Source organism: Gavia stellata, chromosome 15 (assembly GCF_030936135.1).
Source record: "Gavia stellata isolate bGavSte3 chromosome 15, bGavSte3.hap2, whole genome shotgun sequence".
NCBI lineage: Eukaryota > Metazoa > Chordata > Aves > Gaviiformes > Gaviidae > Gavia > Gavia stellata.
In genome coordinates this window covers 12,291,621-12,306,954 of record NC_082608.1, presented here as the reverse complement: position 1 = coordinate 12,306,954, position 15,334 = coordinate 12,291,621, and positions in this window count along the sequence as shown.

Here is a 15,334-nt window from a genome sequence, read left to right as displayed (position 1 = left end):
TAAAAGTCTAGAAAAACCACCAAAACTAGATAAACTTCATCAGTTGAGGATTGAAATTTAGATTTACTTCTCACTGAATAGAGCTATTGTGTTGTACCACGGAGCTAGTGAAAACGCCTAGCCATAACAGCAGTTGGATTTAAAACACTATATACCAGGTGGACTTGCATGGAGTGATCAGAATACTAAGTGTCACTGGTGGTTTACAATGAGACTGAGAGATTATTTGTTTTAGGAAGAAAGATGAGTAGGCCTGCTGTAAAACTGTGAAGAATCTCTGACTGGGGGACACATGGTAGACAGGCTGAACATCTTTCATTATGATTAAGCAGTATCAAACACTAAGGTTGGATTGCTTGTTCTAGTGATGCTGGTGCTCCCTGAGTGTCATGGCAAGTTAATCTGCTCCTCTGACTCAGGGGTAGCTGGGGGATGAATTTTGGCATTTGGAGTATATTTTATCACTTGTTCCCCTTCTCAGATTTCTCTATTTGAAATAAGGTGTATGTGTGAGAATAGTCGCTCTGAGCTTTGATCCGCTTCAGGACTTGAACCAGCGCCACTGCAATCTCTGCCACGCAGAACAGAAGGCTTTAAAAAAGAGCGTGGCACAACCTTCACCACTTTTGAGATGGGCTTTGATAAGGTTTGTACCGCTGTTTGATTTTCCACATCCTGCAAGCTTCCACTTGTAGCACCTGCTGTGCTAGGGCTTCAGAGGGGAACCTCGGGGGACCTTGCCCTTACTGAAGTTCCAGCTTCTGATCTGGTCCTTGCCTCACTCCCTGCATGTCATGTAAACATGTCACTTGCGTAGGAATTTATCATTTTGAGCCTTTCCCAAGCAGTACAGACCTCCTAGCCCATAATGAACAGACGCAGTAACAGCACTGCTAAACGACAATGTTTGTACAGCCGCAGTTTTTGGCTCACCGAGCTGCCCAGCACAGCCCTCCTTGCTGGCCAGCAGGGCCTTCTGGAGGCTGGCAGCGTGGCTGCAGGGACGTGCTGCGGGTACACACGTTTGGCAGAAAACAATACTGGGAAAAGCAGGAGCAGCTACTGATTTGAATGTAGTTACACTTGCTTACACGTGAATTGAGTTTGATCCTCAACTCTGTGGTAGTATTTAGGGTTTTGGTGCTTGGCTGTGTCTGCCATGTGCTCAGGCCACCTATGCACAGAGGTAATGCTGCAGCTCCTTGGGGCTTACAGCAATCCTGTTAGTTCGGGTTTTGTAGGGGGTTTGTTTTTCTTCCCCCAAATATATTTAAACAACTAGTAGCATCATGCTCTGCTTTACTGAGCCAGTAGCAGAGGAACTGAATGCAACAAGAACAGCAGGGAAAAATACAGCAAAGGTGAGGAGGATTAAATAAAAGGCATCTTCTCGTCTTACCAGCAAAGCTTTTACTGAAATATCTTTACAGAAATAATTTGAATGGTTCTGATTTTACACGGAGTAACATTAAAAATAAATGCAAAGTGTTAAGCATCCTAAAATTTCAGTCACTGGAATACTTCAGGCTCTGGCAGTATGCAAATATACTTTCTCTTGTTTGCAAGACTATTGCAGCAGTATGGGTATTTCTGGGGTAAAAGGGGAATGGTCCTGATGGATAGAGTCAGGGTTGCCACTGGTGTGTTGTAAGTCGTCTCCTAGCTGCTGACGAAGAGGTGCTTGCTGCTGTTGTTTGTAACCAAGAAGGCTGAGGGCTCCCTGAGGCTCTGATTCCTGTGCCCCTGGCCATCCGTAACTCTCAGCGTAGTGGCATGGCATGAGCAAGAAAATGAAAAGGAAAAAACATTGGATGTCTATAAGCATTTTTAAAAAATCGATCCAATAAAACGTTCAATGAATATATTCACTAGTCATTTATGCAGCTCTATAAGCTGAAAATAAAGATGGGAAGGAGGAAGGTGAATCATTATACGCCTTATTCCAAATAAATAAAAAAAGTTGTCAGATCAATTATTTGTCAAATATGAGTTGAGCTATTTTTTGGTCCTCTGTAGTAGTATGTCAGAGAACTACACTTAATTGGTGTTAGCTTGGCTCACCAGTGCATGTTGTCTTGGCCTTGAAATTCTGTAGGCCAAATTATTAAGCTGCTCAGATTCTTCATGAATTTGTTTGCTCATTTTGGCTACATATTGCTAGACATCCAAATAGATGTATGTCATTGCTGGGTTTAGTCCTCAAGTGTTCAATTTTATCTTATGCCCTTGGCTGATCCTTTATAGCAAACTGTTTCCTGAAAAATAATTTCTGTGAATATCTTCCCATTTGCTTCCATTTACTGTAGCTGATGCCTTGAAGATTTCTGTTCCTTCATCTCCTTGTTAGCCTATTTGATTTAGTTATTAGCCTGTAAATGTCCCTGAGAACTTAAAAAATCTTGTCCAGATGGACTGATGGCTCATTATTTATAGAAATAGCTTTTCAGTACTCATTTGTATGTTTTGCCGGTAGGTTCTGCCCTATTCTTAAGAGTTCATGTCTGCTCTAATTTGAGAAAAGACTTTGATTCTTAATTTTGTACCCAAATACTGGGATGCTACCTGACAGCATCTCCTTGCTTTCCTTTCCATTTTAATATACACAGCATTTAAGGCCAAATCAGGCAAAATCACTCATTGACTCTTTAACTGTTAACTTCAGCGGAAGCTTTGCCGAATGAGGATGGAAGTTTTTGGCTAGTTACCAGTTTTGATGCTGCAGAAATACTGGAAGGCCATATACTGTATCTTCCATGCCTTAGACAAGCATGATGGAGGACACAAGAGTGCCCAAAGGAGGAGAAGTCAGGGAGCAGAGGTGGCAAAGAGGCTGCAGGATATGCAAAGGGAGGATATACAGATTTGAGAAGGAAGATGTGGGTACAGAAGTAGAAACAAGACTTTGAACAAATGGAAAATCTCTTTAATACCCAACACCCGCAGTATCATCTTCAGAGGCAGCTTCTTATTTCACTTGGCTTTCTCAGAACTTAGACCCATGTACGTGTAATATTTGATGACTAAGAAATAAGTCTATTTTCAAAGCTAATCTTTGCATTACATATTGAATCCGTTATAGATTCTCTTCTACTTTAATGAAAAGCCTGCATGAATGGCTTAAAAAAAGAAAGAACTTGCATCATAAATTGGACTGAGGCAGTTGCCTGAAAATTAGCATGAATATGTTGCAGTAAATACTGCCCCAGTCAAATAAATGGTAATACTCAGCAGAACTAAAAGAGATGTAAGTGTATTCTGCAATCTGTGGCATTTTGTGCACCTTTGTAAGGGGCAATATTTCCATAGCATTTAAAGGACACATTCTGTCTTTGTGATGAAGTCTCCAACATGAGAGCAAGTCTCACTTAAGCATAGTACTTGGATCAAGAATTTATGGCTTGTGTTTTTTAAAAAAAAAAAAAGTTGTCCTTCTATGGAAGAGATATGGAACTAAGATATAAATGAAGTCCTCTGTGACTCATACATGGAAGTACCTGCCTCCATGTACCGTATCCTCACAAGGACCTGTCCAAAGGATGTATCACAGCAGTTCTTCTGGTGGTTGCATGTATAGGAAAAGTGGGGGGGAAGGGCATAATCCTGTCCTCATGCAGTTTTTTCACTCCAGACTACTGCTCTACATTGCAGTCCGCACCTACGGAAAGGAATGATTGCCAAGCAGAGTGAAATAATTGGGTCAGGACTGTGATTACAGCGTAGTTTTGCTTTGCTAGTTAAGCCAGTATTTTACCCCTAAAGATTCAAGAATTTTGCATCGGTAACAGAAATGAAGAGACAGAATAAGAACAGGAAACAAAGTAAGCTTGGAGCCACTCTATGTATCCTTTTTCTGTTTTCTTTCCTTTCCCAGGGTTTGCTGGGCTGTACAAATGTTGCCTTGTTGGCATTCCTATAGCCAATACGTTTTTCCTGCTTGGTAAGGGAACAAGCCTTTTCCACTTACCTGCGAGAACAACATACTCAAAGTAAAACTATTATTTATTTATAGGACAAATGGGAAGGTACTTAGAGATCAAGTGTGTAGAATGAAATGGCAAGGTTTTCTTTTACATCACAGATGGGAGTGATTTGCTGTCATCCCTCATTTGGAAGATCCTCCTCATTGTGGATGTCCTAACCCATCCAACCCCATGCAGAATATCCAGGGCTCTGGGCACCGCGTTGTCATGGGTACCCGTGCTTATCCATGAACTCCGTTCAGACGGAGCCTAAACAATCACATACCTACATAGAGAAAAATTCTCTTTTCATCAAAAGAGCTGAATTTGTGCACAAGCTCCTCTCCATCTCTCTGCAGGAGCTTGTTTACTCAAATGCAGTAATATGGAGCCAAATGTCAGCGTAGCTGCATATTTTGGGGGGGGCGGGGCAGGGGAAGGATGCTTTTTCCCCAGAGGAGAGGTCTCTTGCAGTAGACTGACTGCATTGGTCTCATAACCTTGGAGAAATGAAGGACCCTCAGGAAATTTTGGAGTTTGGTCCTGCCTCCCAGGTACTCCAGCATTCATGGTTGTGGCCAAAGGACCGAATGACTGCCTACCTGCCAGCTCCTCTCCCTCTCCTAGGAGAAGTGGAAGCAGCAGATTGGAAGCAAATCAACCCAAAATAAAGTATCAAGTAAGGATTCAAGCTTCCAGCCCCCCTGTTCCACCTACTCTATAGATATTTCCCAGCCATGGCCTATGGGTTCCCAATTTTTGATGGAAAACACAGGCTGATCTTGAAATGTGACAGCAATTCAGAGGGAGGAAGGAGAGACTGCCAGATGGCTCTGCTTTGCACCTTCTTCAGTCTGCAGGATAACGCTTCGTGATTTGCCATAAATTTATAGTTTTTCCCCCATCTCTGTGCTGTGGAATGAAGCTAAACTTTTGGCCTGTTGGCTCCATCTTTCCACATAAGTAGCAAAACGATGTGGTATCATGGAGGGAGGATGAAGAAAGTTTGTCGTCTTGTATGCGTATGTGCAAAGAAGGAGAGAAAATGGGGGTGGGGGTTGCTGTGGAAGGAAGGAGAAGCAGCTCATGAAGAATATAGCTAGCAGAGCTGGAAACACCCCCTCACTGCCCACAGTGAGCATCTCATCTCTGAGAGTCTGGCTGGAGGTATGTTAAATCCGTGAGAGACCAGAAGGAACTATTTATTCACATGATCATAATCTAAGGTGGAATTATAGCCTGAATTCATGAGCTTTTTGAGATATATTATTTGCTACTATACAAATCCAAATGGCACTTTCTTTCCTAATTTTCTTTGCTCTGCTTCTGCTAGCGCAGTGTAAAACTGTGAAGCAATTCCACTGGGGCATGGTGGGCCACTAATCTTCATGCAGGAAGACAGCGGGATGTGCTGTGGTTTCAGATCTGTGTTTCATTGTCCTCCTCTGTCCTTCTTCTGGCCTCTTTTCAGAGCTTCTACAGAGAAAATTTTAACCATGTTATTACTCACTTTCCACACTGTAACTAGTAGGAGTGTGATAATGTCACATTATGTGATTGTTTTTGTGGGTTGTTATACCATAGTTATTTACCAGGGACTAAAGAGTAATAAGACTATAAATACCCACCGCACGACCTTAATACAATCTTTCTGGCTTATGAAAATGTTAATTTTCTTTTATGACAATCTGCACAAATATACTATGTATAGCAGAATGGAAGTCAGAAACTTGTAGTTGGGAGCTCTGATTTTTTCCAAGTTCAAGAGAGAATTCATTGCAGAAAACATGTCAATAGGAGGCTTTTGGAGCATGTGTCACTTCTGCAGAGAAAATAAGTTTATGCATGTAATTTCCATATTCTGATAGCATTTGCAACCAAGCTTTTAAAATTACAGTCCTAAAATCCAAAGTGGTGTTTTGGCACTTCCAAGTTCAAACCAAGTTTTGTGCGTGCACTAAGCTGTTTAGCAGGACGGTGTGGCTATATCATCCGCACACAGAGAAAATGGCCTCCTACAGCCTCGCTCGCCAGCATTGTGTGTGTGTGTTGAACAGAAGTCATCTTGTGTCACTGGTGGAAAGAGGAGTTCAGCCCAGGAGATGCTCCAGGCTGGTCATCAGCTCCAAGGCTGTCCTGCTGCAGCTGAGGAAGGATTCATGGCCCTACACACCCCCATGCAACCGCCCCAGTTTCACTTTAAAGCAGTCATCCCCAAACCACACAGGTCCTTTTGTCTGCCTTATTTATGCCTTCTCCATTGTTTTGGTACCTCATGCAACCGCCCCAGTTTCACTTTAAAGCAGTCATCCCCAAACCACACAGGTCCTTTTGTCTGCCTTATTTATGCCTTCTCCATTGTTTTGGTACCTGTGCAACAGTAAAACATGTAACGTGAAGTGTTCTGTCCCCAAGGACGATGAATTTTTTGCAGAGCCCAGTTGTTTGTCCATCTCCCAAAATAAACCATGAGCTGACCTGTGGGCAGGTCTCCTTCAGCCATCCCATTCAGGCAAGTTGCGCAGTTGTGGCAGGAAACCAGAGGCTTGATATTGGCAATAGTATGAGCAGTTAGCTATGCTTAATATTTTGGATGTGATCTAGATGCATTTTTATAAATAAGTCAAAATGTAAATATCTATTGGTTTTACTTTCTGAAATCTACACGGCTTTTGAGTACAATGTTACCTTAAATGGCTTCCTACTGGGCAGATTCCCATAACAACTTGCCCTCTGATATGGCATAAGTGCACATAACCCAATATTTGCTATTGTTTCAGATGCAGATGTCTCAAACATGCTGCTTTGTTCAGAGACACCCAAACTTATGTTTGGCTATAAATTTACTGTAAATGTGCAAGCAAATTAACTTCTACTCAGAAACGTATCTAAAGCATTAGTTTGCAAACAACTGTATGTGCAGAATTTTTGTTTTCTCAAGAGAGAAATATGTGAACACGCAGCCGAAGTAAGAATAATGAAATCCTTTCTGTCTGCCCCTGTTTTAAAAGTTCTTCAATGCTACTGCAGTGGCTAGAAGGACAAAGCTGCTTTTGCTACAGAACATATCCAAATGAAAATAAAGATAGCTACAAGTACATGTACTGTGCCGCATATGTGAGCTCTAGTCAGAATAATAGCTGTAATATAAGAATGCATACTTTCTCGACAGTTCCTGCTATATTTTTGGTACCTCGACAGGGATTCCAGACACTGAGAACAAATCCCTTTTTCTATCCAAAAATACTATTCAAATGAAAATTGTAATTTAGACACAAAGGCATGATTTAAAATAATCTGTGCAGGTTGTAACAGAAGTCTGTCCTTAATAAAACATTGATCTCAGTCTTATTTGTCGCTGTTAATGTGGTTTTTCCTGTAAAGTAAGAACTGTCTCCAGAAGGTCTGGTTTAAGCAATAAAGCAGGATGAGGACGTTCCCTATTTTCCAGACTGTGAGTTTGTTTTATGGGGGAAAATTGTATTAAGCCTACATTTAAATGGAAACTCAGCAGGAAAACAACACTGAAAATAAGCATCAGTTTCAATCATGTAAGATTTTGGGGGTTTTGTTTGTTTGGTTTTTATTATAAGACTTGGTGGCAAATCTGCTAGGACCAAAAATTTGCAGGTTTGGTAAAAACGAGCTCTATTTTTTCAACTCCATCTCCAAAGTGTTTTCAGGCCCTGGAGTGAATTGAGATGGTTCACTTGAAGCAAGAGGTCTTCTGATTGCTCTTTTCATAGTTCCGAGCGGTACATCATGACAATAGTCACGACAGGTGGGCTCAGCACTGGGCGGATCAGGAGTTCCCCGGGAGGCTGCTGGGGTGCTGGCTGAGTGTACCCAATGGCCCACACCTCTCTGCCCCTTGCAGGGATGATCTGGAGCTCTCTATTCTGTTGAGTGCCCTACAGAGCTACAACTACTGGACCTTGGAAATAAGTAAAGCAATGCTGTCTGTACACATGTGCGCACCCCTCCATTAGCTAGTGGGAAGAAACGCATGGTGTTAGAGTATGATCTGGCAGTCTTGACACAGTTATATCAGCAGGAGGTTTTCCTGTAGATTAACATCTACAGCCTGAGTCCTTAACATGGATGTGTCATCCTGGTGCTTGGAAAGCTACGCAAGAAATCACTTCTAACTGAGATACTGCTAAAATATTTTTAGCAGACTGGGGTGATTTCGGGAGAGATGGGCATTTAGGAAGGATTTTCAGGCGGATTGTCTCAACACGGGTTCTGGTTTCTTACTGCAGGGATAGGCAAGGCACAAAGCAGGAGGTGAGGTCTGCACGGGTCTCCTCTGCTACCACAGGTTGTCCCCAAGAAAACGCTGTCCGCTTGAATTTTCTTAAGAAGTGGTGTTGGCAAGGAGGCAAGGGATTTCTTCACCCCAAAAAGGGTTTGAACTCACATCTCCCATGTTCAAGAGGTTTGTCTGAGGCATGTAAGATTAGGATCCTATTTTAAGCTGGTATTTTCCAGTTAGCTTTCTCTCAGCAGGTTCCACATTTGTCCACATGTGAACAAATAAATTCCATGCTTGAATTCAAACTCCCAAAGCTTGCATGTGGGAGAGAAGCTGCTCTTACTTCTACACAAGCCCTTGGTATGTGCTCCTGCACCGCTGTGCCACTGGTTTGTCAGGAGGATTACCAGTTTAAGTGGAAGATGTTGAATTGCAGGAAACTTGCCTTTTTTGCAAATGCCAGGGGTAGGGAGGGTTTTGGAAGTCACATAGCGTTTTTGTGACAAACAGATGAAGATTTAATACTTCTTAATCATTGCTGTATGTGAACAAAAGGATGCTATTTTGTAGATTAAAAAAATCTGGTGAGTGGCATCTGTTTCTTGTTGACTTTGAGAACCGATCCAACATTGCCTTTCTTTAAGCTTTCACAGCATAGGTCTGTCACAGTAATGCCAGATCACACTATGACCAATGTTGATTGTTCCAGGGCTATCCAAGGTAGTAGCTGTTGCAAATACTTTGATCATTTCACTTCTCCACAGCATATACCCTGCTTTTATGAAGACTTTAGAAACTCCCAAATAAGTATTTTTAATCAAAGGGACATGGCTGAGAGAGTCAAGCGTGGTTGTGTACCTGTAGGTGAGAATAGAAATCTTGCACCTGGTACGGGGAGGCTTGTGCATTCCTATCACCCAGCCCATCTGTTTATCAATATTATGATCACTCAAGAAAAACTCTGCATTTTTAAACCCTTAGTTTTGATTTTCATAGTTTTGTCAGCAATTTATATATGATTGGCAGCAAGTTGGATCTAAAAGCCTACTTCAAGCACAGAAACATTAAATCAATTAGGAGATTATATAGCTGCTACATTGGGATCCTTTTCACTTGCCACCTAATGCTGAAACACTGGGGATTCCCATTTGCAACTTGTCTAAAAAAACTTAGCAAAATAGTTACACAGTATTTGTATACTTTGCTATACATTTTGTGCTAACCTAAGACCACACGTGGTCTTCACGAAGAGCATACGTACTGCAAGATGCGTATTCCTGAATCCTGTATTTGCAAAATAGGTGCAAACACCTGAGTTACCACTCCTGGGTGAGCGAGTTGTGCTGGCTGGTTGCACGTGCTCTTTGAGCTGGCTGTATATGGGGAGTCGTAACGCCTTAGCCTCTACTCCCTGTGTGGAACAGCCTGATTTAATGTTGGCTCTTCCAAGTGATAGCAGAGGTTTGACACTGCATGTCTGAGTACACCCTTAATTACATTACTCTTTCTCTGCTTGCTACTGGTAGTGAAAATATTTTTTTCACTTCAGTGATTGAAGTCTCTGACATCTAACCAGTGCCTCAGACGATAAAACTGTCAGTCCTTTTATCTCTCCATTATTCCTTAAGCAATCTGATTCTCTATTTTTCATTTCATATGTACATTGGCTGAAAACCTTAACAATATTATACTGTAAGCTTTATCTATTTTATGAGGTAGATTGCTCCAGTGCCTTTCCAAATAACAGCTATTTCTTCTGCAGGTTCTTTGCTTGCAGACTTGAAAGTCCTCGTGTATCTGCAATTACCACCTGTTAATCCAAAAGTATAATCAATCTAATACCTCCATTGTATTAGAAATGGTTTGGATGTTTTCTCTAATTTAATCTCATTTGCAAAATTTGAAATGCAGCTTTCAAGTCCATCAGTCATGTCATTTCTATATATGACAGTACAGCGGGAAGATTGAGTTCAAAAGTTCAGCCATGTAACTTGTATTCTAAGCTTTTTTTGGGTTATGTGTTATTTATGATTTCTGCTTAGTCCTCTTTAAAACCCCATTTGATGCTTTGAAATTCTGTTCTGCTGTTTTTTTTCTCTTCTGGTAATTTTTTTTTTAACAATAGAATCCCTTTTTTCCATCCTGGTAACAGAAGAAATTAGGGTACAAGGGTCAACCAAAGCCTTGGGTCAGTTGCAGTCTTTCAGTGAACTTCACTGAGTTTTGGAACAGGTCTTGAAAAAGGGGGATAGAAGTAACTGAGGTGGCAGCTCATTGACTTCAGCATGCCTGTTTGGGCAACAAGCCAGGACTGAAGAAACAAGATAAAATTGGCTGCCTGCTCTCCCTCCAGTGTTGTGTGGATATGTAGATGTATAGCATTTGATTTGAAGTATTTCTGTAGTGTTTGGGGCACTTGGTATTCCTACATCCTACCATTCTGCCACCAAAATACTCACCTTCAGGCCACTGAGCCTAACAATGTTCACTTGGAGATTTTGATAATTGGATTTTTTGGAAGCGTTTATTGTCAATTGTCTCTCTTTTATTTTATTTTTCTAATCTGAATTTAAGTTTCTTTTTTTTTAAGGCCAAATCGCTGCTGCCCGTACAGTCTGCATGTGTTTGAGAGGAAACGTTTGTTCACACGTTTGGATCAATACTGTCTTTCCATGGAACATCCCTGAGCCCCTTTCATCCGCAGGTACGGCAACACTCTCACACCGGGTACCTGCCTGTGGACACCCACACATTGCTTGCTACTTCTTCCCTGGCTTTTTCAGCAAAGACCTATTGGTCAGATTGAAGCTTGGCTAAGATCACATAGCTTCAGCCAGAAAAGCAATGATGTTCATGTTCCGTTCCCCGAGAGCAGCTGGGAATGCCTATTTGAACAGAAAATACTGTCTGTTCAAAAGCTGCCTCCTGCATGGGGTTGGCCGGGAGCTACTGCTGCTATCAAATGCTCACAAGGAGAGGGGAGGGGGGGAGGGAGGGAGAGCTGCCTGCTCGTGGGTGATCGGCAGGGTGTCTGTGCTGCCTGGTCTGAGGGAGAGGTCTGGAGAAAAGGAAGGGGGAAAAGGAGACCCCTAAGCTGCTGAGGAGTTGAGCCTACGTTTGATAGTGTAAAGATTAAAGGTTATGTCTTTCTACATTCCCACTGATTTTGCTGAGGTCACTGGAACCTCTCAAGGACCCAGCTGCCTGCCCAGGCACAATTAATTGCAGGATTGAACCCAGCTGATTATATTTGAAATTGTCTTTAAAATGGTTAATCCGTTTTCTGAAGGTCCATCATGTTAGTAGTAATCTAGTAACTTTACTGAATCTATTTTTTGTGTGATCCTGGGTTCAGAAGAGAGCTTGTTCAACTTCTATTTGTACTGTTCATCCCATCAAGGTTGCTTATCATTGTTGCACAAGAAAAGGAAACATATCAAATGAAAAAAATCTGTTTTATAGTTGGCAAATGCCTGTATTTTGTCTTTGTATGATGTGTTGTCATTCATCATCTAACCTTGGGGAAATCATGGGCACTCTAACAATGTAAGAGGCCAATAAAAAAGAAAATTATTTCAGTAGAATTGTAGCTAGGGATATGTAAAAGAGAAATGCCCCTGGGTAATAAAAATTACCCATGCATAATAGCTGTGAATGTATCAAGCAGGCGTAGTGTATACAGCATGCCGCACCAGCTCAGCTACAGGATGTTCCTGCTCACTGGGCTCAGGCTTACAAATACAACAGGAGAGAGAGAGTCGGGAGGACACGATGCCAAGCCCAAAGCAAAGGACTGAGAAGCCAACTATTTGGTAAGTGCTCGTGTGTCTTCACCTATCTCTTTTGCCTCTTTGTTAGAGCTGTCTCCTTTGATCTTGCCTTTCTCATTATTACTCTTCGCTACAGAATTTGGGCTCAGTTCCAAGGTCGAGGCCTGCTCCTGCTGAACATCTCCCGTATCCTTCTCCCGTTAGTCAGCCTGTCTCATTAGAGTCTGGCAGGCTTGCACTGTGCCGTAGCAATGGCATTGCTCACTCTTTCTTCAGTGCGCTGTAGGGACTGTGCTTCTCTCCAGTTAATAGTGGGATACATTTTCTACTGTCATCCCCTTTGGGCTCAGCTGGCATAGCTTTAGGATGCTTCTTAATGTACAGCTCTTTAGTCTTCACTTTAGGTTTTTGAGGACCTAGCCCTGATCCATGCCTTTGCCGTGGCCCTAAATACTCCGCACAAGAACGCAGTCTTTTGCAAGAAACCGCTTTTCTCAGCAAGTCCTGTTCTGATAGATTGCAATCTCAGCAAGCAGTGCGGCTCGTGGTGGAGGTTTGAAGTTTACTGGATGTTTTAATTTAATATTTTACATTTTTGTTTATTGAACTTTTTAATCTTGCTGACTCTCAAGATTGTGAGAAGAAAAAAACTAAGATTAGGATTAGGTTAGTGGGACTATGTCCTTCTTCTTAGCCAGAAGTTATCACACGGTGAGCATTTGACCGCCTTGGGCAATTGCCTGTCCTGCTTGTCTGACCAGCCTCTAATGAGCAAGAGTGACATGCATAAAACAAGTCACTGTTGATAAGAAATTGTGACAAAGGGGTAGTTCTGCCAGCTAGCGCTGCGGATGTGGGAAAGGTCCCTGAACTTTGACACCGAAGTTAGAAATGTCTTCCAGAAGCAGTAAGTCAGAGCTCACGCAGCACATAAAGCTCTTTGCAGATAAACAAGTCCGGACACAATCCCTCCTCCTCTTCTACTGCACATTACCCCAGTGACTCTTTATTAATAGGAGTCTCCTCCTTTTCCATGGGACATTTTCCATTTGCAATGACACAAAGGATTCACAGTGAAGGCCAGACCCGTCCCCACAGCAGCCACTGCGTTTACTGGCTCCCTGCCTCCTCATTGTCCACCACAGCAAATTTAAGCTTGTCTTCATCTGTGTAGCCTGTCACAGCTCCTAGTGTGAGCAACTGTGAATTTTCTCTTTGAATCAGACTGTTGCTGAATCAAGTCCTTTGTATCTCCTTTTTCTGATTTTAAAAGGGTTTAGTTAATCCTGTTGGTACACATATTCGAGCCAAAAAGCCGAGTAAATGAATCCATGATGAGCTCTGTGCTGCTGTAGCTGCCTTCCTCCGGTACCAAGCTAGGTGGTTTAAAATTAGCTGGGATACTAGTACGCTCCAGCATCATTTCTGTGCCTGGAGCAGAGACATGCCCAAAGAGTCTAAATGAGTAACAACTTTGCTGATTTTATTCCAGCTGCACCAGCTGTTTGTTTATGTAGATAGTGAAACAGCAAACACCCCTAGAGCTGTTAACTCTGCAAATCTTCAGTAAGTATTTCCTAAACTACTGCTGACAAATTTCTGACGAGACCTTAATCTCTGTAAAATCTATTGGGTGTTGTCAAAGCACCATTAGTCAGCCTGTCATCAGGCCACTTTGCAGTGTGACTCAGAGGTTTGGTTTCCCATACTTACTGCAGAAGAGTGAAACTGGGAAAACCTCGCACTGCAAGGGAGCTGCACGCAGCCCCGAGCCGCTGATGAGCTAGTGGATGGTACTGAAATGCCCGAAGATGTGATTTCAGAAGAAACCTGAACCTGGAGTCGTTTCTCCTTCTCTTTTGTTTATACCTTGTTGGAAACGTGAAAATTACCTCTTGTCAGTCTTGGAAAAGCAGGAAATGTTATTGCTTTTCTGCCCCTACTCCATAGAATACAAAAGGGGAAGGGTGGTATCACAAAGGGGTGCTGCACAGTTAAAACCTGCAATTAGTAGCAAGTAAAACAACACACAAAGTTAGTTCCTAAATTAGCACTGCTGTGTCATGTTTAATTCTGGAACTGTTCTGTTTTATACCTGCTTTATACCTCCTGATATTCAGTATAAGCCCCTAGATATTTTCATTGAAAAAGGAGCTGGGACTGGGGGAGAGCAGGCTGCCTGCTACACTGTCATGGCATCCCAGGGTGAAGTCTACACTTTGCTGTTGTTTGGCATCTCCCCAGTTCTGGAACTCAGTAAAAACCTACATTATTTTCTGAAGCTGAATTCTTTATCTCTGGCCTTCATATGATGCCAGCCTGGACTAGAAGAGTTGTTGCTGTCAACAGTAATAGTAGCAAAAAAGTTACCACATCTTCTGAAAATTAAAAAAAAGCAACCCACAACAAAAACAAAAAAATCACCTCTCCTGCCAGCATAAAAAGCAAAGACACCAGGCAACAGTTCAAACAGAGCCCCTGCATACAAACAAACAAAGACGCCTGTCAGGACTTAAGGGGGAAAAAATGGCACAGCTGTAGCACCACATTAGTGAAACTGTATGAGCCTTTTTATTTTCAAGAATGCAGACAGATGCCACCTGAAACACAGGATGCTTGGAAATACCACACACATACCCCCACACAATTAAACCACACACATTCTTTGAGCTTCCTTTCTGAATCTCCTTAGCACAAATTGCATTAACACTGCTAATGCTGATGGAAACCAAGTGACGCTGTTCTCAGAATAGTTTAAACTTGTACAGAACTAAAAGGTAGTTCAGCAAAACGGAGTTTTTGAGATGGCAAATAACCATTTCTTAGAAATCATGTCTACATTCGTGGCAAGATAAAAACAGACAATGGTATTTGAATTTAGAGGCTAGGCAGCAGAGGATGGTGATTGTGGATATTACTTTTATTGCCTATGTTGAATCTGATTGAGCCTAATTTTCTTGCACGTGTCCAAGTCACTTTGTAAATACCTGTGCCCAGTGTAACTTCTGCAGGGAGGCTGCCAGCACGGGGCAGCTGGGCACGGAGCGGACAGCTACACGCTCGGGAAATGAGGGCTGAGTGTCTCTGCAGCGAACCAAGTCTCACTCTTACCAAACTGGTAGTCTTTAAAAAATGCCTGTAAATATGACCCATTTTAAAAATAAATGTTAGTCAGTTGATTTATTAAAAGGCAAAGAAGCGTATAACATCCTTAGTGCACTTCGTACTTTTGGCACAGTTTCCACCGCCTGGGAGAAAGGTTGTATTTTGTCTCTTGGGGAGAGAGCGGTTGTGTAAAATAGCCATTTTTTACAGTTCAAAAGATAATTGAATTCCCTGTTTCACAAGCT